This window comes from Felis catus, chromosome X (assembly GCF_018350175.1).
Source record: "Felis catus isolate Fca126 chromosome X, F.catus_Fca126_mat1.0, whole genome shotgun sequence".
Lineage (NCBI taxonomy): Eukaryota > Metazoa > Chordata > Mammalia > Carnivora > Felidae > Felis > Felis catus.
This window is the reverse complement of record NC_058386.1, coordinates 45,455,667-45,482,348: the sequence shown is the minus strand read 5'-3', so window position 1 is coordinate 45,482,348 and position 26,682 is coordinate 45,455,667. Positions and strand designations below refer to the sequence as shown.

The following is a 26,682-nucleotide window of genomic DNA, read 5'->3' as shown; positions in this document are numbered from 1 at the left end:
TATAGCAGCCCTATCAAAAATAGCCAAAATATGGAAAGAGCCCAAATGTCCATCAACTGATGCATGGATAATGAAGATATAGTGTATGTATGTATGTATGTATGTATATACATACACATATATATACATATATATATATGTGTATATTGGAATATTACTTGGTGATCAAAAAGAATGAAATCTTGCCACTTGCAACATGGATAGAACTAGAGTGTATTGTGCCAAGCAAAATATGCCAGGCAGAAAAAGACAAGTATCACATGCTTTCACTCATGTGGAATTTAAGAAACAAAACAGATGAACCTAGGGGAAGGTAAGAAAAAATAAGCTAAAAACAGAGAGGGAGGCAAACTGTAAGAGACTCTTAAATACAGGGAACAAACTGAGGGTTTCTGGAGGTGGGGTGAGGAGCTGGGCTAAATGGGTGATAAGCATTAAGGAGGACACCTGTTGGGATGAGTACTGGGTGTTATATGTAGGTGATGAATTACTGGGTTCTACTCCTGAAACCAATATTACACTGTATGTTAACTAACTTGAGTTTAAATAAAATTTTTATGGAATCAGAGAAGATATTTGCAAATGAAAAATCCAATAAAGGGTTAGTATCCAAAATATATAAAGAACTTATAAAACCCAACACCCAAAATGTTAATAATCCAATCATAGATTGGGCAAAAAAGATGCATAGACATTTTACCAAAGAAGACATCACTGATCATCAGGGAATTGCAAATCAAAACCACCTGTCAGAATGGCTAGACTCAAACAAACAAGAGTCAAGTGTTGGTTAAGATGTATAGAAAAAGGAACCCTTGTACACTGTTGGTGGGAATACAAAACAGTGCACCCACCATGGAAAATAGTATGGAGGGTCCTCAAAAAATTTAAAAATAGCACTACAATATGATCTACTAACCACACTACTAGGTATTTATCCAAAAAATACAAAAACACTAATTGAAAAGGATATATGCACCCCTGTGTTTACTGCAGCATTATTTACAATAGCCAAATTAAGGAAGCCCCCCAAGTGTCTATAAATAGATGAAAAAATAAGGAAGATGTCGTATATATATGTAATGGAATATTATTCAGCCATAGTAAAGAATGAAATCTTGCCATTTGCAACAAGTATATCTAGAGAGTGTGATGCTTAACAAAGTAAATCAGTCAGAGAAAGACAAATACCATATGATTTCACTCATATGTGGAATTTAAGAAACAAAACAAATGAGCAAAGAAAAAAAGAGACAGGCAAACCAAGAAACCGACTCTTAAATATAGAGAACAAACTGATGGTTACCAGAGATAAGGTGGATGGGGGGATGGTTGAAACAGGTGAAAGGGATTAAGAGTACACTTATCATGATGTGCACTGAGTAATGTATAGAATTATTGAATCACTATATCGCTCACCTGAAACAAATGTAACAATGTATATTGACTGGAATTAAAATAAATTTTAAAATAAATAATAAATAATAAAACAAATAATAAAATAAATATATAAAGTTTCGTGCCATTTAATAACAGAGATCTAAATTACATGAAGCAAAAAAAAGTTAAAACTGTGTAGTCCACAATCATATTAAAGGTGCCAATATTCTTCTTTCAATAATTGATAGAATAAGTAGACAGAAAAGCAGCCAAGATATTGTAGACTTAAACAAAACTATCTACCACCTTATTCTAACTTATATTTATAATATAGCCAATCAAAAGTTTAAAAAACACATTTTTAAGTACACGTGGAACAGTCTCCAAAATAGACCATTTCCTGGACAATAAAAGAACCTTCAAAATTTGAATTGAGGATTTATAAAGTATGTTTTATGACTATATCATAATTTAACTAGAAATTGATAGCAGAAAGATAACAGGAAAATCTCCAAGCATTTTGAAATTAAAGAATATTCTTCTAAATAATATGTAGGTCAAAGAGAAGCCTCAAGGGAAAATTGAAAATGTTAATTAAATGAAGGTGAAACAAAAATTAATATTTGTGCATTCAGCTAATGTAGTTTTAGAGAGAAATATATAGCATTAAATACATATTTTAAAAAGAAAAAATAGTCTCTTGGGGCGTGTGGGTGGCTCAGTCGGTTAAGCATTCGACTGCAGCTCAGGTCATGATCTTGCAGTTTGTGAGTACCACCCCGCGTCAGGCTCTATGCTGACAGCTCAGAGCCTGGAGCCTGCTTCCGATTCTGTGTCTTCCTCTCTCTCTGCCCCTCTCCCACTCATGATCTGTCTGTCTCTGTCTCTCAAAAATAAATACACTTAAAAAAAATAAAAAAAAATAGTCTTACATCCACGATGTTTTTTTTAAATGTTTATTTACCTTAGAGAGAGAGAAACAGAGTGAGCAAGAAAGGGGCAGAGAGAGAGGGAGACACAGAATCCAAAGCAGGCTCCAGGCTCTGAGCTTTCAGCACAGAGCCAGATGCGGGGCTTGAACCCACAAACTGCGAGATCATGACCTGAGCTGCAGTCGGATGCTTAACCAACTGAGCCACACACACGCCCCTCAATGACCTAAGTTTTAACCTTAAGAAAGAGAGTAAAGCGCAAATTAAATGAAAAGCAATTTAATATTTCTGAAGAAGGAAATAAGAGAACAGAACAATTCAATGAGGTTGACAACAGAAGTAATAAAGAAAATTAATGAAACAGAATGTTTGTTCAGTAAACCTCTACCCAGATTGACAAAGAAAAAAAAAAAGAATGTCCAAATTACTTATACCACTAATGAAAGATGAGACATGACTCTACAGACATAAAAGGATTAAAAAGGGGGATATTACAAGCAACTATACATCCATGAATAAGCACTTTGAAGAAATGGTCCAGTTAGTTGAAAGAAAAAAACTACTAAATACCACTAAAAATATATAGATAACATGGAGAGTTCTATATTTTTAAAATGAAATTGAATTTGCAATTAAAAATCCTCCATCAAAAGACACTCCAGTCACGGATGCCTTCACTGGCAAATTCCACCAAATATTTAAGAAAGAAATAATAGAAAGTCTATATAAACTCTTTCAGGAAATAGAAAATATGGGACAATTTCCCAACTAATGTTATGAGATCAGCATTACACTAATACCAAAACCATATGAAGATATTAACAGAAAACTGCAGACCAATATCTCTCGTGAATATAGACACAAAAGCCCTCAACAACATAAGAGTAGGCAGTCAAATATTTTAATATTTTAAAAGAATAATACATTATAAAGAGTGGAATTTATCCTGGGAATTCCAGTCTTGTTTATAATTGGAAAAAATTAATATTATTCACCATGCCAACAGAATGAAGTAAAAAATTGTGATCATCTTAACAGATGTTGAAAAAGCACTTGAAAAAAATTGAACATCCATTCATGGTAAAAAAAAAATTCTCAATAAAGCTGGAATAGAAGAAAATTTCTTTAAACTGTACCCAAGCTGTAAGTTTTCAGAAGACACCCCACTCCCCCTCAAAAGCAAGACAGTCTTAGCCACAATATGGACCTAACAAGATCAACAGAAGGAAAAACTAGTCTCTTCTATCTGAAAGGGCCTTGCAGAATGTTTTTCCAAACACAAAGTGCAGGGAATATGCAAGCAGGACAACTTCTTTGGCACAGTAATAACATTTGAAGATAAAGGTCCACATTGATAGCCAGAACAAGTGGCGGGGGCAGTGGGGGGAGGAGGGAATCAAGATCCTTCTTTTGTTCTGGGCCAAACCTAACCTAGCCACCTTTTGAGTCACTCGGTAAATGGGATAAAACAACATACCCAAATGATGAACATGAAACCTCCAAAATCCAAAGAAGCCCACTATGTGTTGTCTCTGTCGTTTGGTTGTAGGCAGTCTCATGCAACAATTTATTCTTCACCTTGGAAGGAATATCTCCACATGCCCCATTACATTGGATCCCAAGAGATTCCACTCAAGTAAAAAAAACCCTGAATTTTTATTAGATTTATTTCACACCTCCAACACACAAATATGTTACCAGTAAGTCTACAGTGACTGCTACCTCTCACTTACATCCAACCAGCATAATGACGTTAGTGTAATGGACCAGTGTGATCTGTTGTGGAAGGGAAAGTTAATCAAGATTCCTGTGAACTAAATTTTGACATGGGGCAGACATTGATATACCACTGAGTATGACTTTGAGGGTGTATTGCTGCCGTGGCAGGTGAAAGCCCACCACCTCTGGTGGGACTATGGACAGAAGTGGAGAAAAAGTCATTTTACAGATCAATAGCTGCATACTAGGTACCAGGACATGTGTTAGCTTGCTCAAGCAATGAAACCACATCAGGTACACAGCTTCAGTTGGACCCAACACCTGGTTAAGCTAACAATAATCCACTTTAATTCTCCAAGATCCATCTATCTTCTGTATAGGCCAAGTAGGGATATGGTGAGAATTGCCAATTGTGTATTTTCAAGTCCATGATAGTGCAACCCCTCCAGAGATGAAATACTATTTTAGATTTGCTGGCCAATTCTAATGTCTTCCATTTGGTCTTTCCCAGCAAAACATTCCTCACTCCACAGGTCAAGAAATCAATGTGAATATAAGTGTTCCAATTATGTATTTAGCAACTGAGTATATATATTCCAATTATAAATTCTGGACTGGAGAAATAAACACAAGATGGGTTCAGGGCCCCACTGGGCCCATAGTTAGGTACAACTGAGTTAAAACTTTATTGATCACTTGACCTCACTAAGGTCCTATTGTTCTGGAGGGCTATAGTATCTTTTTGGATCTCCTGGAATCAGTGCTAGTTCAGAGCCAGTATCTAGTAGTCCCCAAAATCTCTGAATATTTTCTTTCTCCCAATGTACAGCTATCTTAGTAAAAGGTCCCTTAGGTGAAGGCTGAAAAAAAGATTTACAGAGTCAATTTCCAGTAGTTTATGTTGACCTTAATAAAACAAAAGAGCCAGCTATTTTACCAGCAAAATGTCTTTATTCAGGAAAAGCAGAAGAATTGCAATTCTGGACAAGCAAACTATGGCAAACCTTAGGTAAATGCAGAGAACAGAGGAGAGGTGCTTGCTTTTTTAGAGGAAAGGAGGAAGCTGTGAGGGGCTTCTGCAGTTTCTCACTGGCTGATTGTGGTAGTTTTTTATTGGATGGGATGCTGCTGGGCAAAAAAAATTCTTCCTTCCACCTACTAGAATATGTAAAGTAAGTTCCTCCCGTTGGGAAATGTGAAGAAGGTTTATTAGACAGCTCCCCTTTCAGGGCTTTGCCACTCCATTTTAATGAGTTTTCCTTTGTTTATTTTCACTTGTACAAGTGTCTTTCCTTAAAGAGTCCAAGCTTCTACTTCATTCAAAGGGTTCTGGGTATGCTACATGGCTCACACGTAGGATCATTCAGATGTCATGAATGACAAGTCACATGTTCATTTGACTTGATTTAAACTTGTTCACTTGACCTAGAACTTTTTTTCTTATACAAATGAAGAAGAATTTGTGGGTAATAAGCTTAGAAATTCCCTGAGCTTACACCAATGGGTTAACAAGGCATAAAGAAGTACAAAGCCATAGGATGCTCACACCAGAGTTTGGGTAAACAAAATTGGCACCCTAAGAATAGGGGCGTGCAAAGGCACCAAAAATAAGAAAGTGCAGAGACCCCAGAATAGAGAGGGAGGGGCAAAGGCCTGAAAATAAGGGCACAAAGGTGCCCAATTCATAGGTATATGAAATAAACAAGATTAGATATTCAGGGTGGGAGTACCCCCAATTTAGTACTGTAGCAGAAAGCTGATTTCACAGGAAGAAAGGACCAAGTTAGGTAAACAGGTAAATTGGGCAATAGAGCACTGTGCTGCAGGTAATGCAGCCCGGAGCGGAGATGATCAACAAAAGAAAGGTGCCTTGTTAACTCTGAGATTATTTCACCTACCTGTCTCATCCCCTAGGCTAGCTAAGATAAACAGAGGTGGTGCCTCATGTCCGCTCTAAACAACCTTTCACCCGACTGCCTGGCATCAGGATTTTGCTTTGTATTAACCCAAATTCCTAACCCAAATATCTTCAAGACCTCCTTTCCCTTACTTCCACAGGTTAATGTTCACAGATTCATTGTCTCTTTGTGCATGTCCATCACCATGTTTTTAAGCCTTCTGATCCTAATAAAAACAGAGAAACCACCCTTATTTGGGGCTCTTGTCTTTTCCTGGACATTAGCCATCTCTTGTTTTTCATCCTGTGTCCCACTCTCTTGCTAGACAAAACAGAACTTTAGACCCAGAGTCTATGACAAGAATTTGGTAAGCTTCCTATATGTATCACTTCTAAGAAGACCATGATTAACTAACCAGCACCTTAGGTCTGCATGGGTTATAACATTCTGCTTCCTGCTTTGACTTTGCTGTCTGTTAAGGTAACCAGACACACACACACTCTTGCCACTTGCACCTTAGAATTCAAATACTTCCAACTCAGGATTCAAATATGTACATTTAGGGGCACCTGAGTGGCTCAGTCGGTAAAGCATCCGACTTCAGTTCAGGTCATGATCTCACAGTTTGTGTGTTCAAGCCCTGCATAGGACTCTGTGCTAACAGCTAAGAGCCTGGAGCTTGCTTCAGATTCTGTTTCTCCCTATCTCTCTTCCCCTCCTCTGCTGTGCTCTCTCTCAAAAATAAATAAACATTAAAAAGGTTAATATAAAAATATAAATAAAATTAAAAAAAATACATACATTTAAATTTTCCAACTGAGTGACTCAGCTTTCCTCTCTAAGGAAAAAAGGCAGCAATCACCGAGCTTCTCAATGATGCTGAGGCTCCCCTCACAAATTTATTTCTCCAAGAAGTGGTGAATATGTCTTCTGGACTCTTCCAGTGTGGGTGAGTAGGTCTTGAATGAAAAAAGTCTACTCCAACATTCCAATTTCCTTAAACCTTTGACTTTTTTCTCTACATGAAACCAAAGCAGGTCAGGCATTTCCAATTCCCTCATGGTGGACCATTTCTTGGTCCATGTTTCAACCAACAAACCAAGCATGCTATTAAAGCTCTTTCTAATTCCCTGAGCTGCAACATTGAATGAAGAATCTTTGCTTAGTGAGCCCTAATCAATAAATTCAGCCTGACCCAACTTTATGTTCCTTCCAACATCATCCCACATGCTTAGGGCACATATTCTCCAGATTCTATTTACGTAAGTAAGATTCTACTTACATAAACTAGAAAGCTCATGTAGTTATTTTGGAGGGTTGCACATTTCTTGTTGGTCACACTTTTCACCTCACTTTTAGGGGCTTTCTGGGACATGAATCTAGTTATAGATCTACACACAAAGAAAAATGATGGGGATGGGTCCTGAGAAGACTCAGCATTGTACTGTATAGCAATTGCCCCAAGGGGGGCCCTTGCCATTTGCTCAGGCAATGCAGGGTTAGTCCTCTCAGAGACAGGTGGAAAGGCATATAGTACAGTGGGTTTAGAGGCCAATTTCACTGAGGGTCGAGAGCTATCTCCCACTGGAAAAGAAGACTCATCAGAATTTAAGGGTTCAATTGTATCCAGCTTCATCAGGGCCTTCCCACATGTTCTCATCCCAACAACCTATAGTATCCCTTACTTTCCCAATCAACTGCTCTCGCTTTAACAGTAGACATATTGTATGGCTAGAACTTCAACTTCCATTATAACTCAGCCAATTGCAGGATGAGAGTCTGCATTTGATTTTCAACAATTTCAACCCTATGGCTACAGAAGATAAAGCTCTCCTATAGGGCACAACTAGAAAATCTTATGTCATTTATTACTTGGTAAAAGGTGAAAGATTTACATGATCCGAAGAGCATTTATTACTTAGTATTGAAATCCTTCAATTCATCTTTTTCTTTTACTACTTTGTCCAGGGACATTGGGAGAAACCAACCAATGTCATTATATTCCTTACTTTTCCCAGAATGTTCAAAAGTGTCATATGCAGAGTGACTTTGCTCTTTGATTTTTATAAGTGGTTGAGTAGGAATATCCAATGCAGTTATTTTGTGTATCTCTATAAACAGTACATGGACTATCAATGCTTCATTTACTACTTGAAATGGAGTGATTAACATCTTTAAATGTAATCATATTAGACAGTATATCCAGAAACCCAACAATCAATTCAGAAAACTGATCCTTAAAACTCAGTTTCTCAAGAACCACTCTCTGTACTAAAATCTGCATTTGTTAGTTCCTCCAGAGAAACAGAAGCAATAGGATTATATAGATGACTTACAGATGATAAATGATAGATGAGAAAGAGAGAGAGAGAGAGAATAGTATGTTCATTGTAGGAATTGGCTCTCATGATTGTGATGGCTGAAAAGTCGCAGAGTTCCTGTCTAAAAGCTAAAGAACAAAGAAAGTCAGTGGTATAATTCAGTCCAAGTCTGAAGGCTTGAGAATAGTGGGAGTGTAAGTCCCACTCAGAGTCCAAAAGCCTGAAAACCAAAAGTGCTTGACGTCCAAAGGCAGGAGAAGGTAAATATCCCTACTATTGCTTTCTAGAGAAAGAAAACTGTCCCTTACCCCACGCCTTTGTTCCATTTATGACCTCAATGGATTGCATGATGCCCATTCACATTGGTGAGGGCAACCTCCTTTCTTCAGTCCACTGATTAAAATGTTAATCTCCTCTAAAGAAACTCTTATAGACAACGCAGAAAAGACATTTTAGAAGCTACCTGCATATTCTTTAGCTCAGTCAAGTTCACACATAAAATGAACCATCACACCAATAAAGCCACAAGAGTCTTAAATTTTATGTGAGGAAAAGTTTTTTGTTTTGATTTGTTTTTTGTTTTCTTTGTTGTTTTTAATGAATTCAATTCCTTTCATAGATATAAGGCTATTCATATTATCTGCTTCTTCTTCAGTGGGCTTTCCTAGCTAGTTCATTCAACAATTTTTCCCATTTCATCTGTATAGAAAATGTTGAGGGTAATATTTTCCACAATGTTCTCCCTAATACATTTAAAATCTGAAGATTCTGTGATGACATGACCTCTGGAATTTATGATTTTAGTAATTTGTGTTCTCCATTTCCTCTTTCTGTTTATCAGTTTTTCCCTCATGAATTTTGAAGTTGCATGCATATTCATTGCTTTTTGTCTTCTCAATAAATGTAACTTTCTATATTCATTATATAATTTATATCTTTATATCTAGTAATAATCTTCACTGTTATGTCTGCTTTGTGAGATATTAAGTTAGCACCTCCAGATTTCCTTTAAGTGTGTGTGTAGTTTATTTTCATATTATATATTTATCATAGTTCCTATTTTATTTTGTCTCATTTTAAAAAATGCTGTTTGAGGTCAACACCATTAATTTTATGGCCCACTATGAATTTCCCTACATAGTTTGGTAAACATCAAAGTCTTTTCACAGAACATCTCCAATGATTAATTAAGGCTGCTAATGAAGCACATGCAAATACACGTGAGAACCCCCATTTTGTCCTCATCCTCAGAAATGCAGTGTTTTCAGACAAAAACTTCATCTTTGATATGGGCCACTAGGGCAACCACAAAATATATAATTCCTGATGAAATGTAAGCTTTATCTGCAAAGCTTCTCATCATGACTCAGGTAACAGTGTCTATTTTGTACATGACAACTGTCACTTGATACAGACAGGAACTCACAGGCAATAGGGTCAGCAGTTAACTATGATCTCTTGTTCTCTTGCTATCTTGTGGACACTGTGCTTGGACTACAGCATAGTTGAAGGTCATGCACTGCTGTGCTGTCGGAAAAAAATCTACATACTTCCATCTTATGAGGCAAATGTGAGAGTTGCAATTCACATGATAAGTGATCAATAATTTGACTTCAATGACCACGCAGTCTAAGCTTACTTGACAGCAGTTCATGGCAGTCTGGAAAATGGCAACTGCCCAGAATTTAACGACTTGTCCCATACCCACTCTTCCTTGGTCCTGTCAAAATTTAAATCTCTTCTTAGAGCTTACAGCTTGAAAGAAGAGGATCTTTGGACATGTGTGAAACTGCAACCCTCCCACAGGTAGAGCAGCTGCTGGCAGTCCCAATCCTAAATCCTTCCTACAGACAGAGCTCCTGCATCAGGCAATCTTCAGAGTGCTGCCACTTTCTGTGTGTCACCAGATCTACTCCACAACTTGCTTTCATCCAAATCCAATTATGGCCATATAACAAGTTGGCCAGTGGTTATTTCCAAAAAGGAATGGTGGAAGAAAGCTAAAGATTGGCATGAGGTTGAAGTCTTCCCTTTGAAGTGGACTGGAACAATTTAGGAATCATCAAAGCCCAGTCCTCATTACACACAGCTGTCCATGATCTGATGCCATGAATTTGACCGGTTAGGTTATGTGTTCACAGAAAGTCTGAATCCAAAAATCACCATCTCCTATCCTTTAAGCACTTCTTGAGTGCACTACACAAAAAACTATGGTTAAGAGGAAAGAAGAAAGTAAATTTTGGTAATGATACTCCCCCTGTTGAGAAAGACTTAAAAAGATAAAACATAAGCTAAATAAAAGATTGAGGATTATGACTGCTCTCATTCTTTAAGTTTTGTTTTGTTTTGTTTTGTTTTGGAGAACAATATTTCCTATTCAAGCTGCTTTTTTTTTTAGGGAGCGAGAGAGACAGACAGACAGAATTAGTATATGGATGGAAGGACAGGAAGGTATTTCCTTAAAAGAAACCAAACTGGATAGAATACATAGGATTCAGGTCAACAATATATCCTAATTTATTAAGAAAAAGCTACCTTCTGCTTACAACTACCTTCCTGTCCTTCCATCCATTACTAATTCCCACACAAAACTGACAGTAATATAAATGTAATAAAGACAGAAACCTACACACAGATTACTGTCTACATTTATGGAAGTTTATGTTACACTGACTTCATCAAGGTAAATTTACTAATCCACAAATCTTTTGCCAAGGAACAAAAGTGGTAAATAACTGTCTTATTTACTCCAGGAACTACTTGAAAGGTCCATCAACTCTTCAAAAAAAAGTTATAAGTGACATTTTTCAACCACAAAAAGTTTTGAACCATTTGACTTGAAATTCTTGCCTTCTGTGGCCACCAAACCCAAACCATTCTATCACTATTTTACCTAGTCATAATCACACCTTCCCCCCGACACACATATTGAAAGACCTCTTCTACTCCAGATTTCAGAATCTGAATAAAAGTACCCCCTGCCCTGCCACCTCAACAACTCTAAGACTCTGTCCATGTAGTACTCTCCCTGAAAATGTAATGCAATAAAGGTAGCTTTGCTTACAAGTTGCTTGGCTGATATTTTGGAAGTATGGTATATGAAGAGCATAGTCACCACTGCTGTACATCATATGACAGTGTATGGGAAATCAAATAGCTATGTCCTGGATTAGAGATTATAGGGAATGCATTGCAAAGCAGAAAACTGCTTTCTGGCCTTGCCGAAAACAGTGGCCATACTTCACTTATCTAGTTAATGTATATTTAGGGAGTACTCACTTTGCTTACCTAGGTAATGTGTATATAGGGGTTAGGTCCTGCCTATACTCATAAATTCCTTAGGCCATGTTATCACATGGAATATTTTACCCTGTCTTAACTTGTTTTTCTGCATGTTTTCTATACATCCTTACTGGCACATAGCCCACCAATGTATTGCTCATTGTTTCCCTAAATGTATGCTCAATAAATACAGGAGCTTGAGAGCAGCTCAGGGAGACTTTCCTTAGCCCCCCTCTCATCTCTTTTGTCTTTCATGGAGTCTTGAGTAATCCTTTCTGCCATCCTAGGCTTTGCTGGAGAAAGCTGAGAGTGATTCCACAACCATGGACTTAGCTGAGATCCTAGGACAAATATTTCTGAATATTTCTGAACCAGACACTTACTTAATGACCATAGTTACATACAGAGAAATCAGTTACCAATACAAAGATTTTAACGTGCAGTAGCACAAGCAAAAAAATAAGAAAACAGGCATGAATGTATTTATTCTACATAACTGAGCAAATTCATTCAAGTATGACAGATCAACCAGAGGTAAAGGAGGAAATTATTTATCAAAACATGTATAAAATGACTATTAAAATACTTAATATCAAGAGGAGTCAAGATGGTGGAGTAGTATGGGGACTCTGAGATTGCCTCATCCCTGAAACACAGCTAGATCACCATCAACCATTTTGACATCCAGGAAATTGATCTGAGGATTAACACAACAAACTGCATAATTTGAGTGAGAGAACTTGGTAGATGGAGAAATTGACCCCAAAAGAAATAACAGGGGGAACCTGGGTGGCTCAGTTGGTTAAGTGTCTGACTCGGTTTCAGTTTAGGTCATGATCTAATGGTTGGTGAGTTTGAGCCCTGCATCTGGCTCTGTGCTGACAGCACAGAGTCTGCCTGGGACTCTTTGTCTCTCTCCCTCTCCCTCCCTCTCTCTCTCTCTCTCTGCTCCTGCTCTCCTCTCTCTTTCAATAAAATAAACTTAAAAAAAGAAATAAAGAACAGGAAGAAAAGATGGTTAAGGATTTAATCAACACAGATATAAGTGAGATGTCTATATTAGAATTTAAAAACATGGTTATAAGAATACTAGCTGGGGTTGAAAAAAGCATGTAACACACCAGAGAATCCCTTTCTGCAGAGATAAAAGAGCTAAAATCTAGTCAGGCCAAAATTTAAAATGCTATAACCAAGATGCAATCTCGAACGGATGCCATGATGGTGAGGATGGAAAAAGCAGAGCAGTGAATCAGTGATATAGAAGATAAAATTATAGAAAATAATGAAGCTGAAAAAGTAGAGGGAAGTAAGGCAAAAAATCACAATACAAGGCTTAGAGAACTCAGTAACTCATAAAAAGGAATAATATTCATATCATAGGAGTCCTAGAAGATGAAGAGAGAGAAAGAGGTGCAGAAAGTTTACATGAGCAAATTATAGCTGAAAACTTCCTTAATCTGGGGAAGGACACAGACATCAAAATCCAAGAAGCACAAAGAACTCCCATTAGATTAAACAAAAACCAATCATCACCAAGGCATATAATAGTCAACTTCACAAAATACACAAAGAAGGAAAAAATCATGAAAGCAGCAAGGAAAAAAAAGCCCTAAACCCACAACGGAAGACAGATCAGTTTTGCAGCAAATTTGTCCACAGAAACTTGGAAGGCCCGAAAGGAGGGGCAGGATATATTCAATGTACTGAATGGGGAAAACACACACACACACACACACACACACACACACACACACACACAATGGAATATTACTCAGTGATCAAAAAGAATGAAATGTTGCCATTCGCAACAACGTGGATGGAACTAAAGTGCATTAGGCTAAGTGAAATAAGTCAGTCATAGAAAAACAAATATCATATGATTTCACTCATATGTGGAATTTAAGAAACATAACAGGTGAACACAGGGGAAGGGAATAAGGTAAAAACAGAGAGGGAGGCAAACCATAAGAGACTTTAATACAGAAAACAAACTGAGGGTTACTGGAGGGGAGGTGGGTGTGGGGATGAGCTAAATGGGTGATGGACATTAAGGAGTGAACTTGTTGGTATGAGCCCTGGGTGTTATATGTAAGTGATGAATCACTGGGTTCTATTCCTGAAACCAATACTACACTGTATGTTAACTAAGTTGAATTAAATACATAAATTTAAAATAAAGGAAAATAAAAATAAATAAATATTGCAAATTAAAAAAAAATAGGGTCATTCCTGCTAGAGTGTCAGTGTGTGGGACTTGGTGTAAGCAGTTTAGGCAGTCAGTGTTGGCAGTCTGCTGCTTACTGCAAGTGGCTCTGTGTTTATGCTGAGTTGTCGGGGAGGGAAATGGCAGCAGCTTACTCCTTTGTGACTGAAGATGTGTCTCCCTGAATGCTGCCTGTCATGGAAGCACTACAAGAAGAGTGAATAACCTCCCCCACTGAGTGACTCTCGAGTTTTTTCAGAAAGCTGTTTCCACACAGTCTGCCTCTGGGTTATTTGCCTGCCTTCTCTCCAGGAGCAGCACAGTGTCCTCCAAGCTCTATTCCAACTAAGCCTGCTGACTTTTAAAACTCCAGGATTGGAGGGGCGCCTGGGTGGCTCAGTTGGTTAAGTGTCTGACTTTGGTTCAGGTCATTATGTCACCACTCGTGGGTTTGAGCTTGTCAAGCTCCGTGCTGACAGCTCAGAGCCTGGAGCCTGATTTGGACTCTATGTCTCCCTCTCTCTCTGCCCTTCCCTTGCTCTCTCTCAAAAAAATAAACATCAAAAAAAATTTAAACTCCAGGATTGGGGATGTGGTGTGGGCTAGGGTTTATGCTGGTCTTCTGGGGAGGGGCCCACTGTGCTAGGACTGAGACAAGCTTGACTGAGAAGGACAGTCTTGCCAGAGCACTGGGGTGGGGTGAGACTTGGTGTAAAGCAAGTTAGGCAGCCAGTGTTGGCACTGCTTTGCTTCCAGCAGTTACCTCGGTGTTTAAGCTGAGGAGCAGAGTCAGGAAATGGCTCCAGCTGGCTCCCTTGTCCTCAGAGAGTTATCTCTGTGAATGCTACCTTTCAGGGACACACTCTAAGAGGAGTCAGTAATCTCCCCCACTGTGTGCCCCAGGCATTCTTCAGATTGTCCACACAGTCTGCCCTGTGTTGTTTGCCTGCCTTCTCTCCAGGAGTAGGGCAGTGCCCTAAGGGCTCTATCTCAACCGAGCTTGCTGGCTTTTAAAATTCCAGGCTTTAAGCATCCCTTCTCATTTTCTCAGTTAGTGGCTTTGGGGAAATGTTCTCCTTGTGTGTTCCTCTGTGTGCTCCTCTCTCTCTCTCTTAGCTTTCTCCATGACCATGGCTCCCTCCCCCTCTTCAGCACCCACCATCCTTGTCTCCCCTAAACCATGTCTCTTTACTTCCTACCTTCTTTGATGTGGCTTCTTCTCTCCCTTTAGTTGTAGAGTTTGTTCTCTCAGTCTGCAGGTTGATTTCTGGGGTATTTAGGATAATTTGACAGTTATCTATTTGATTCCAGGGAGCAGATGAGCCTAGGGTCTCACTACTCCACTGCCATCATGTATCCTAGGCAATATCCTTGTAATGTCTTTATCTGGCTTTGGGTTCAGGATAATGTTGGCCACATAGAATGAGTGTGGATGTGTACCCAACTCTTTAAATTTTTGGCAGGGTTTTAGAAGCATTGGCATTAACACTTCTTTAAGCATTTGGTAGATTTCAGGTTTGGGACATTCCTTGGGGGGTATTTTTTATTTCTAATTCAATCTCCTAACTCATTTATTGGTGTGTTCATAATTTCTATTTATTTATGACTTAGTCTTGTTAGAGTGCATGTTATGAGGAATTTATCCACTTGTCCTAGGTTATCCAGTTTGTTGGAATATAAATGTTCATAATATTCTCTTAAGATCCTTTGTATTTCTGTTGCATCCAATGTAGTGTTACCTCCTTTGTTTCTAATTTTATATCAGTCTTTTTTTCTTTTTAGTTAGTCTAGCCCAAGATTTATCAAGTTATTTTTTCAAAAAGCCAACTTTTAGTTTCATTGATATTTTCTGTTGTTTTTTTAGTCTCTATTATATTCATTCTGCTCTATTCTTTATTATGTCCTTCCTTCTGGTAACTTTGGGCTTAGTTAACTCTACTTTTTCTGATTGCTTAAGATGTAAAGTTAGGCTTTTTATTTTAGGTCTTTCTTCTAAATCTTGTGTTCATGGACTGGAAGAGTTAATATTGTTATGAGAAGGAAAGCTGGTAAAAAAAAAAAAAAAAAAAAAAAACAGATAAAAAGGGGCAGCCATATGTCCGAGGCCAGATACTCTCCTTGCATGTTTTTGGCTTCTGCAATCTTGCTTGCCTCTTGTATCAGTTTGCAGTCAGGAACCAGAAGCTTGACTGTACTAGCCCCCGCCCATCCCGGGAGCACTTGTGTATAAAAGACCAGTAAAACCTGATCCAGATGCTCAGCCTTTGGAGGTGACTCCACTGGGCCAGCACTGGTGCGAAATAAACAGTCTTTTCTGATTCCCCAGTGCGATTCTTTTCTGAATCTCCAAGGCATTCACTTATCGCTTCCTGGGAGCCAGTATTTGCAGTAACATTTTGGTGCATTGGCCGGGAAGATGATAGCCCGTCTGGCCCATTGCGCCACAGTTGTCGAGAACCAGCGGAGGCACCACCATTTCGGTCCTGGAGACGGGAAGGAAGGTGCACCACCAGTGGTTTTCACTGAATTCTGACCCTTGCCAGGCCCAATAATAACCAGCTGCCAGTTGCGTTCTAACAGACCCTGGGGGGAGTCAGAAAATTCTGCCAGGATGGGACATCAAATAGGGTGAGTGCCCGGGGGACCCAAGACTGAGTTAAGGCCCACCCTAGAGGCAGAAGGGGAGTTTGGTCACCTCCTGGGTGACAGTCACAACATAGAACAGGGAAGTCCTGGGTGGAAGTCTGCAAACTGTCTGAATATGTGTGAGTGCCCGAGCACCACGGTTTTGGCTATGTAGCCTGAGTGGGTCTTACCCTGCGATTCCATGAGGACCTTATATGGCTCAAGGCAGAGTCAGGTCCACAGAGGCCTGATCTGAGTCAGGGGTTTATACTGACCTCCCAATGCTAAGAGCAATCTAAGTCCCGCAAGGGGAGCAGCCAAGCAGATGAAGCAACCTCTGCCCTCCTGTTTGTCTTGTGACACCGTACATTGGAAGGGATCCATCTAGGATACCAGGATGGAGAGACAGTCCTCAAAACAAACTGTTTTGGAGTCTATGATTAAGAATTTTAAAAAGGGATTTTCAGGTGACTATGGGGTCAAATTAACCCCCCGGAAATTATGCACCCTCTGTGAATTTGAATGGGCTACATTCAGTGTAGGCTGGCCCCCTGAGGGCACACTAGATGTCCTTACAGTCCGAGCTGTTTATCAAATAGTTAGTGGAGATCCTGGCCACCTGAATCAATTCCCATACATCAATCAGTGGATGGAAATGGCCCAAGTCAAGTCTCCTTGGGTCAGGTTCTGCATTAATAGTAAGGAACAATGTAGGATCTTAGTGACACCAGCCGAGAAGAAGAACTCTCAGCAGAAAAAAACCACCTTCTATCCTCCAAGAAAATTCAGAAGTCCTTCCATTTCCACCACTGTATGCCCCCAGCACCCCACCAATTGAAGGAGGGAAACCTTGCTTGCCTGACAGTCCACCCCTGATGGTCTTGCCTCTGCCAGCAGCCAGTCTGCCCCAACCAGGAACACCTGAACCGGTAGGAATATACCTTAGGTCCATGGCTCAAGGGCCAAGGCCCCCAATGACAATGCAGATGCCATTGCGGGAGACTAGGGTCCCCAGAGTATAGGTCCTGATGGGACCCAACAAGAGGGGGGACTGGTTTTCTGCTATCAACCGTTCTCCACTACTGACCCCCTCAACTGGAAGCACCACACACTGCTCTACTGAGAAGCCACAGGCAATGATAGATCTCCTAGAATCCATAATGCAGACTCACTGCCCTGCCTGGATCAACTGTAAGCAGCTTCTGCTTCCCCTTTTCAACACAGAAGAGCACTGACGAATCATCACTGAAGCCAGAAAATGGCTCTAGACTCAGTCACCAGATGGACAACTAGATGTTGAGGCTTGGATATGCCTGAAAAGGAGCCCCACTGGGACCCCAACACTAAAGTGGGAAGGGCCAGATTAGAAAGATACCAACTCGCCTTCCTCCCAGGTGTTGAAGCAGGGACCAAAAAGCCCACCAACGTGGCAAAGGTATCTGAGGTCTACAAAGGCCAGAAGAGAGTCCAGCTGCCTTCTATGAAAGATTATGTGAAGCTTTCAGAGTTTACACTCCATTGGACCCAGAAGCCCCCCCAAAACTAGCACATGGTCAATTCTGCCTTCGTGGGACAGGCCCAAGGTGACATTAGACAGAAGCTCCAAAAATTGGAAGGATTCACTGGAAAGAACACCACTGAACTATTTGAAATTGCCAACAAGGTTTTTGTAAATTGGGATCCCACTGCCAGAAAGGAGGCAGACTGAAGAATGAAACAAAAGGCAGCTCTTCCGACTGAGGCCTTGGGGCAACCACTCTCTCCAGGAAGGGCCCCCACAGAAACCATGAGGGGTTCAAGAACAAAGAAGGGCACCACTGGGACGGGATCAATGTGTCTGGTGCAAAGAATTTGGACACTGGAAAAATGAATGTCCCAACCATCAAAAAGGGAAACCTAACACTTCCATTGCACCCAGCTGCTACCAACCAGAACCACTTGAGACTTACCTGATCAGACTGGCAGGAGTGGGCTCTGATTAGGAAAGACCCAGCTCTATCCAAGTAGGCCCCCATGAGCCCATGGTCAAAATGAAGGTAGGGGGCCAGACAATAGACTTCATGGTTGACACTGGGGCCAAACACTGTGGTGACACACAAGGTGCACCTCTGTCGGGTTGAGAAGTCACCATGATAGGAGCCACTGGGATGCAAACCTGAAAGCCATTTTGCAGTCCACGACAATGCCAGCTGGGGTGGGGGTCACCAAATAGTTCATGAATTCCTGTATCTACCCAACTGCCTGGTCTCACTGTTAGGTAGAGACCTACTAGCTAAGTTGGGTGTAGAAATAGATTTCACCTAGGGTGGACTGATGCAATTGAATGTAAACGAAAAAGCCCAACCCATGATTTTGTCCCTGATGATTCCATGGGAAGAGGAATGGAGATTATATACTTCCCCTCCCAGTGAGCCAACGGTGGTCCCTGAGCTATAAGCTGAATTCCCTTCAGTTTGGGTATAAGGAAACTCCCCTAGCTTGGCAAAAAACCACCCCCCAATATTAATTGACCTAAAGCCTGGGGCCCAACCTGCCAAAATACACCATTATATGGTCCCACGGGAGGCATGCCTGCGGACCCAGACACACTTGGGCAGGCTACTCAAATAAGGACTTCCAAACAATGCCAGCCCCCATGGAATACTCCCCTACTGCATGTGAAAAAGCCTGGGACAAATGATTACTGCCCTTTACATGACCTAAGAGCCATCAGTGAAACAGTTGTCACAATGCATTCAGTGTTGTCTAACCCATACACTCTACTAGGACTCATACCCTCTGAAGCAGGATGGTTAATATGTCTAGATTTAAAGGACGTCTTTTTCTGTCTCCAGCTAGCGCCTAAGAGTCAACCCCTATTTGCCTTTGAATGGGAAAACCTACATGGGGACAAAGGAGCAATTCACTTGGACTAGACTGCCACAAGGATTCAAAAATTCACCAACATTCTTCAGTGGGGCACTGACATCTGACTTAACCAGATTTCTGGGATGGGACTTATGATGTGCTCTCCTCCAATATGTGGACGATCTTCTGCTAGCCAATCCCACGCGGACCCAGTGCTGAGAGGGAACCAGGGCCCTACTCAGGCTACTAGCAGAGGTGGGATACCGGGTGTCAAAGTAAAAGGCACAGATTTGCCAATAGGAAGTTAAATATTTGGGCTTCAAAAGTACCCAAGGCAAATGGATGCTGAGAGCCAAAAGGAAATGGGCAGTCTGTGCCATTCCGATTCCCACTACCAGATGGCAGGTCCAAGAGTTCCTGGGCGCAGCATGATTCTGTCGGATATGGTTCCCAGGGTTCTCAGAGTTGGCCAGGCCTCTATAAGAGGCACTAAAGGGGGAAGAAAAGGCACCCCTTTTCTGGGGCCCTAATCAAGAAAAGGCATTCAAGACCATAAAAACAAAACTCACAGAGGCACCGGCCTTGGGACTCCCAGAGGTATCATGAGATTTCAACCTGTTCACACATGAAAGGAATGGGGTGGCCCTGGGGGTTCTCACCCAGGGATTTGGACCTTGGCAAAGACCGGTGGCATACCTTTCAAAGCAGACTGACTCAGTTGTGGCAGGATGGCCACCCTGTCTGAGGGCCCTGGCAGCCACCACACTTTTAATCAAGGAAGCAGACAAACTCCCATTGGGGCAAAACCTAGGTGTTAACCTTCCTCATTCTGTTATTGCCTTGATGGATGCCAGAGGGAAACACTGGCTAACTCATGCTCAAATGACACAATATCAGGGACTGCTATGTGAGAACCCATGAATAAGATTGGAAGCCATAAAAACTCTAAATCCTGCCACTTCCTTGCCCGCAGTGGCAGGGCCCCCACAACGTGATTGTCTAGAGGTACTTGAAGTCTATTCTAGCCCAAGCCGACCTGTCAGACACTCCCTTACAAAATCCTGACCTCATCCTGTACACCGACAGCAATAGCTTCATGAACGAAGGCAAAAGGCATGCTGGTTATTCAGTAGTCTTGGATTTTGAGGTCATAGAAACAAATGCCCTTCCACAAGGATGGTCAGCCCAAAGATCAGAACTGTGGGCCCTAATAAGAGCACTGGAACTTAGTAAAGACAAACGGGCCAACATATACACTGACTCACACTGTGCCTTTGCCACTCTACATGTACATGGGGCTCTATGCAAGGAGAGAGGACTTTTGATAGCAGGAGGAAAAGAAATAAAAAATTAGGAAGAAATCCTAAAACTATCAAGGGCAGTGTGGAAACTGAGGGAAGTAGCAGTCACCCACTGCAAAGGATACCAAAGAAGAAAAGACTCAGTGTTGCTGTTATTAAACATGGTATTGGAAGTCTTAGCCTCTGCAATCAGACAACACAAAGAAATTAAAGGCATCAAAATTGGCCAGGAAGAGGTCAAACTTACACTCTTCGCAGATGACATGATACTCTATATGGAAAACCCAAAAGATTCCACCAAAAAATTGATAGAATTGATTCATGAATTCAGCAAAGTTGCAGGATATAAAATCAACTCACAGAAATTGGTTGCATTCCTATACACCAACAATGAAGCAACAGAAAGGGAAATCAAGGAATTGGTCCCATTTACAGTCGCACCAAAAACCATAAAATACCTAGGAATAATTCTAACCAAAGAGGTGAAAAATCTATACACTGAAAACTATAGAAAGCTTATGAAAGAAATTGAAGAAGATGCAAAAAAATGGAAAAAGATTCCATGCTTCTGGATAGGAAGAACAAATATTGTTAAAATGTCAATACTACCCAAAACAATCTACATATTCAATGCAATCCCTATCAAAATAACACCAGCATTCTTCACAGAACTAGAACAAATAATCCTAAAATTTGTATGGAACCAGAAAAGACCCCAAATAGCCAAAGCGATCTTGATAAAGAAAACCAAAGCGGGAGGCATCACAATCCCAAGACTTCAAACTATACTACAAAGCTGTAACCATCAAGACAGTATGGTATTGGCACAAGAACGGGCACTCAGATCAATGGAACAGAATAGAGGACACAGAAATGGACCCACAAACGAATGGCCAACTAATCTTTGACAAAGCAGGAAAGAATATCCAATGGAATAAAGACAGTCTCTTCAGCAAGTGGTGCTGGGAAAACTGGACAGCGACATGCAGAAAAATGAACCTGGACCACTTTCTTACACCATACACAAAAATGAACTCAAAATGGATGAAAGACCTCAATTAAGACAGGAAGCCATCAAAATCCTCGAGGAGAAAGCAGGGAAAAGCCTCTTTGATCTTGCCTGCAGCAACTTCTTAACTCAACACGTCTCTGGAGGCAAGGGAAACAAAAGCAAAAATGAACTACTGGGACCTCATCAAAATAAAAAGCTTCTACACAACGAAGGAAACTATCAGCAAAACTAAAAGGCAACCGACGGAATGGGAGAAGATATTTGCAAATGACATATCAGATAAAGGGTTAGTATCCAAAATCTATAAAGAACTTCTCAAACTCAACACCCAGAAAACAAAGAATCCAGTGAAGAAATGGGCAAAAGACATGAATAGACACTCCTCCAAAGAAGACATCCAGATGGCCAACAGACACATGAACAAATGCTCAACATCACTCATCATCAGGGAAATACAAATCAAAACCACAATGAGATACCACCTTACACCTGTCAGAATGGCTAATATTAACAACTCAGGCAACAACAGATGTTGGCGAGGATGGGGAGAAAGAGGATCTCTTTTGCATTGTTGGTGGGAATGCAAGCTGGTGCAGCCATTCTGGAAAACAGTATGGGGGGGTCTCAAAAAACTAAAAATAGAACAACCCTATGACCCAGCAATTGCACTACTAGGCATTATCCACGGGATACAGGTGTGCTGTTTCGAAGGGACACATGCACCCCCATGTTTATAGCAGCACTATCAACAATAGCCAAAGTATGGAAAGAGTCCAAATGTCCATCTATGGATGAATGGGTAAAGATGTGAGATATATATATATATATATATATATATATATATATATATTACTTGGCAATCAAAAAGAATGAAATCTTGCCATTTGCAACTACGTGGATGGAACTGGAGGGTATTATGCTAAGTGAAATTAGTCAGTCAGAGAAAGACAAAAAATCATATGACTTCACTCATATGATGACTTTATGCGACAAAACAGATGAACATCAAGGAAGGGAAACAAAAATAATATAAAAACAGGGAGGGGCAAAAAACAGAAGAGGCTCATAAATATGGAGAACAAATTGAGGGTTGCTGGAGGGGTTGTGAGACAGGGAATGGGTTAATTTGTAAAGGACACTAAGGAATCTACTCCTGAAATCATTTTTGCACTATATGCTAACTGATTTGGATATAAATTTTAAAAAATAAAAAATAAAATTAAAAGAAAAGGAAAGAAAAGACTCAGTGTCAGAAGGGCTGACACCACAGCTAAACAAGCATCAGGAAAACAGACAACACCCTCAAAAATCATGCTGACCCCAGAACTATCAACTTCCCCAAGGTACACAATCCAAGAAACAAAATGTACACAACAGGAAAAAGGAAGCCAGACAATAGAAGGATGGTGGGTACTTCCAAAGAGTCTATATACCACAGCAGCTATCCCACCAGGTGGTTCTTCAACAGCAGGAGCTCACCTACTTGGGAAAAACCACCCTGGAAAACTTATTGAGGCTTTACTATCTAATTGCTTGACATCCATCTTTCTGTGCCTCGGTCTCTCAATGCTGCCTCCTCTGTCCTCAAAATAATGCCAAGCAAGCTCCCACTGGGCCCATGGGTATCCAACGCTGTGGACAGGCACCCTTCGAGGATTTGGAGGTGGACTTTACTGAAATAAGACCCAATGGAGGATACAAATTTCTTTTGGTATTCATCTGCATATTTTCAGGTTGGGTTGAGACCTACCCACATGCAAAATAAGGCATGAGAAGGCAAAAGAAGTAACCAAGGCCTTTCTAAGGGATATCATTCCCAGATATGGAATGCCATTAACTATAGGCTCAGACAATGGCCTGGCTTTTGTGGCCAAGGTGGTGAACAAGTAGCCAAAACCCTATGTATCCAATGGAACTTACACACAGCCTACTGGCCCCAAAGTTCAGGGAAAGTGGAACGTATGAACTGGACCCTTAAATCAGCCATGGCAAAACTACGTCAGGAAACTAAATTGCCCTGGCCGAATATACTACCCCTAGCTCTTCTCTGAATATGCTGTACACCTCGGGCAAAACTAGGATTCTCCCCATTCAAGATCCTATACAGAAGGCCCCTCCACTAGTCAAATTCAAGTGGGACTTTACAGAGCTAGGGAATTTAGAAATACAAAAACAAGTACAAGGATTAGGAAAAACCATATTTGAGATACATAGGTGGGTAAATAACAGGATACCTATTTCTCTAGGAATAACTGTACACCCTCACAAACCTGGGGATTAGGTTTTGAGTAAAGATTGGAAAAGGGTGGACTCCGGGATGGCTCAGTCGGTTAAGCATCTGACTTCGGCTCAGGTCATGATCTCATGGTCCGTGAGTTTGAGCCCCACGTTGGGCTCTGTGCTGATAGCTCACAGACTGGAGCTGGCTTTGGATTCTGTGTCTCCCTCTCTCTCTGTCCCTCCCCCCTCATGTTATGTCTCTCTCTGTCTCAAAAATAAATAATTTTTAAAAAGACTGGAAAAACGGAACCACTCAAACCTATGTGGAAGGGACGCTATTTAGTTGTACTAACCACGCCCTCAGCTCTCAAGGTTGCAGGACTAACCGTCTGGATCTACCATTCTCGAGTAAAGGCAGCCCACCTCTCACCTGACAACCACTTGGAATGGAAAGTGACTGCTGACCAGAAAAATCCTTTACAGATCATCCTTAAGAAAATAGCAGATGATAAGTGGCCTGTAGCCAACACCTGAGAACTCTCTGTAACTAGAAGCTTGAGGAAATCACCAAGCAATTTAAATGAACTGTAACAAATCATTCTTTCTCAAATTTCATTGTCATCCCCTACCAATTTCTCTTTCCATATTTGTTGCTATACTCCTTGCTATAGGGCTTACCCAAGTTACTCCCACAGACTGGCACCTCAGTCACAAACCCTTGTTAGTCTTCCTCTGCTTATTAGTGTCAGGATGCCTTATTCTCCTTAGACGTATATAATCTGAGTTGTGATTGATGTCCTTCTGTGCATGTTTGTTCTCTGCCTTCATAACAGTCTCCTACCCCAGCTGGACGAATCCCGGTATTAAACCTTGCCTCCTTACTTACACCTTCCTGTTAGCCATTTGCCTCCTTATACTCCTTGCATGATTGCTGTCCCCAACCTGGAATAAGAAATTGTCAGGAACCTACCCCAACAAAATGAAATTTCTCCTACAGTTGATGCTGAGTTTTCTCACAAGAAGTGATGCCCCTCCTCAATGTAACGATGGCTGTTTCAAGACCTGTCACATGAGCTCCTCCCTTTCCCCTGCCCTGAATCACCTAAAACAACTCTCATGACAGGGAACTACACATCAGGCCTTCACCACATATACATATCGACATGCAAAATGTTATCAATCTACCTCACTCTGTTCCAACGATGGAAAAACTTATTGGCAAGGAAGAATTAAAACAAGACAACTTTAGTGGGGAACATCACGTCATGGAACCCCAGACAAATATGCCTGCTGGGCACAACAAACCCACTTCGGATTGCCTGATGGAGGAGGAGTCCAAGACCAAGCCTGTAAGGAGCAACCCAAGAGGAGGCACAAAATTCCATAAAGCAGACTTCTGGAAGTCTTCCCAGAAGAACCAAACTTCCAAAAATCAGATACAATGGTCCTTATGACTTTAACTCCCACTTATACCAGATTCTAAATTCAACCCTTTGCCTTTTCAACTCCTCTAACCCTAAGTTAGCCAAGGACTGTTGGCTTTGTCTCTCTCTAATCCCCTTATATTATGAGGCCACCCTAGTCCCAGATAATATAACCAATATGGCTATCCCCCACAACATATCAACAGATAACACAACTGTCACAATAGGGCCCGTGGTTACTGATATAAAATTAATACGGAAGTCCTCCTTATGTTTTAAAGACCAACAGGGAACAACCCCCGAAGTTAACTAAACTAACAACCAATCTAATCAAACTGAGATATACAATCAAACAGGTAGAAACCAAGAGTCACCCTTGTGCCTTCCACCTGCAGGAATATTCGTTGTTTGTGGAACTGATGCATATTTGTGCCTGTCTGCTAACTGAAAGAGAATTTGCACCTTTGCATTTCTAACCCCCCAAATAAATATTCTTCCCAACAACCAATCTCTTACAGTTCCCTTGGCTGCACATACTTGGTCTAAACGAGCTATCCAAGCTATACCTCTACCAATTGGGTTGGTAATCACTGCCAGAGTAAGTACTGGAGTTGGGAGAGTAGCCTCATCTATTTCCTTTTACCAAAAACTATCTCAAGATCTGACAGATGACATAGACCAAGTTGCAAACTCCCTAGTAACCCTACAAGACCAGGTAGACTCTTTAGCAGCAGTAGTATTGCAAAATAGAAGAGGGTTAGACCTGTTAACTGCTGAGAAGGGGGGAATATGTCTCTTCCTAAATGAGGAATACTGCTTCTATGTTAACCAATCAGGGGTAGTTAGAGATATGGCCCAACAACTAAAGGAATGGATCAACAAACAGAGGCAAAAATTAGCAGACTCATGGAACTCTTGGAGTAACATATGTAATTGGGTATCCTGGCTCCTCCCTTTAGCTGGTCCTCTCCTAATGCTTTTCATAGTCCTCCTGTTTGGTCCTTGTATTCTTGATATGCTAACCAAATTTGTCTCCTCTCACCTAGAAGCTATAAAACTCCTTATGATGCTCCAGTTGGACCATTCTAGTTGTTGCTACTCTCCTTAGGATGGAGAAGAACACTAGCTGTCACATTTCTCTCTTCCATGTCTCTGTCCAGCAGGAAGAAGCCAGAATGGTCTTTGCCCCTCCTCCCATGGCAGTAAAGGGTTTCCTGCCCCCACAAACTGATTTTCCCTAGGTCTACTAAAGCAGCTTGAAAATCAAGAGGGGGGAATGAGAAGGAAAGCTGGTAAAAAAAAAAAAAAAAAAAAAAGGCAGGGGCGCCTGGGTGGCGCAGTCGGTTAAGCGTCCGACTTCAGCCAGGTCACGATCTCACGGTCCGTGAGTTCGAGCCCCGCGTCGGGCTCTGGGCTGATGGCTTAGAGCCTGGAGCCTGTTTCCGATTCTGTGTCTCCCTCTCTCTCTGCCCCTCCCCCGTTCATGCTCGGTCTCTCTCTGTCCCAAAAATAAAAAAT

At 40.9% G+C, this 26,682-nt stretch overlaps 1 long non-coding RNA gene across 1 annotated transcript in view; it reads left to right on the top strand.

The window, feature by feature from the left end:
- The first annotated feature begins 6,770 nt into the window (after window positions 1–6,770).
- LOC123383405 overlaps window positions 6,771–26,682 on the top strand; it is a 33,636-nt gene continuing 13,724 nt past the window's right edge. Inside the window, exon 1 of the long non-coding RNA XR_006593100.1 lies at window positions 6,771–6,878. This is a non-coding gene — a long non-coding RNA (uncharacterized LOC123383405). The remainder of the gene's footprint in view (window positions 6,879–26,682) is intronic.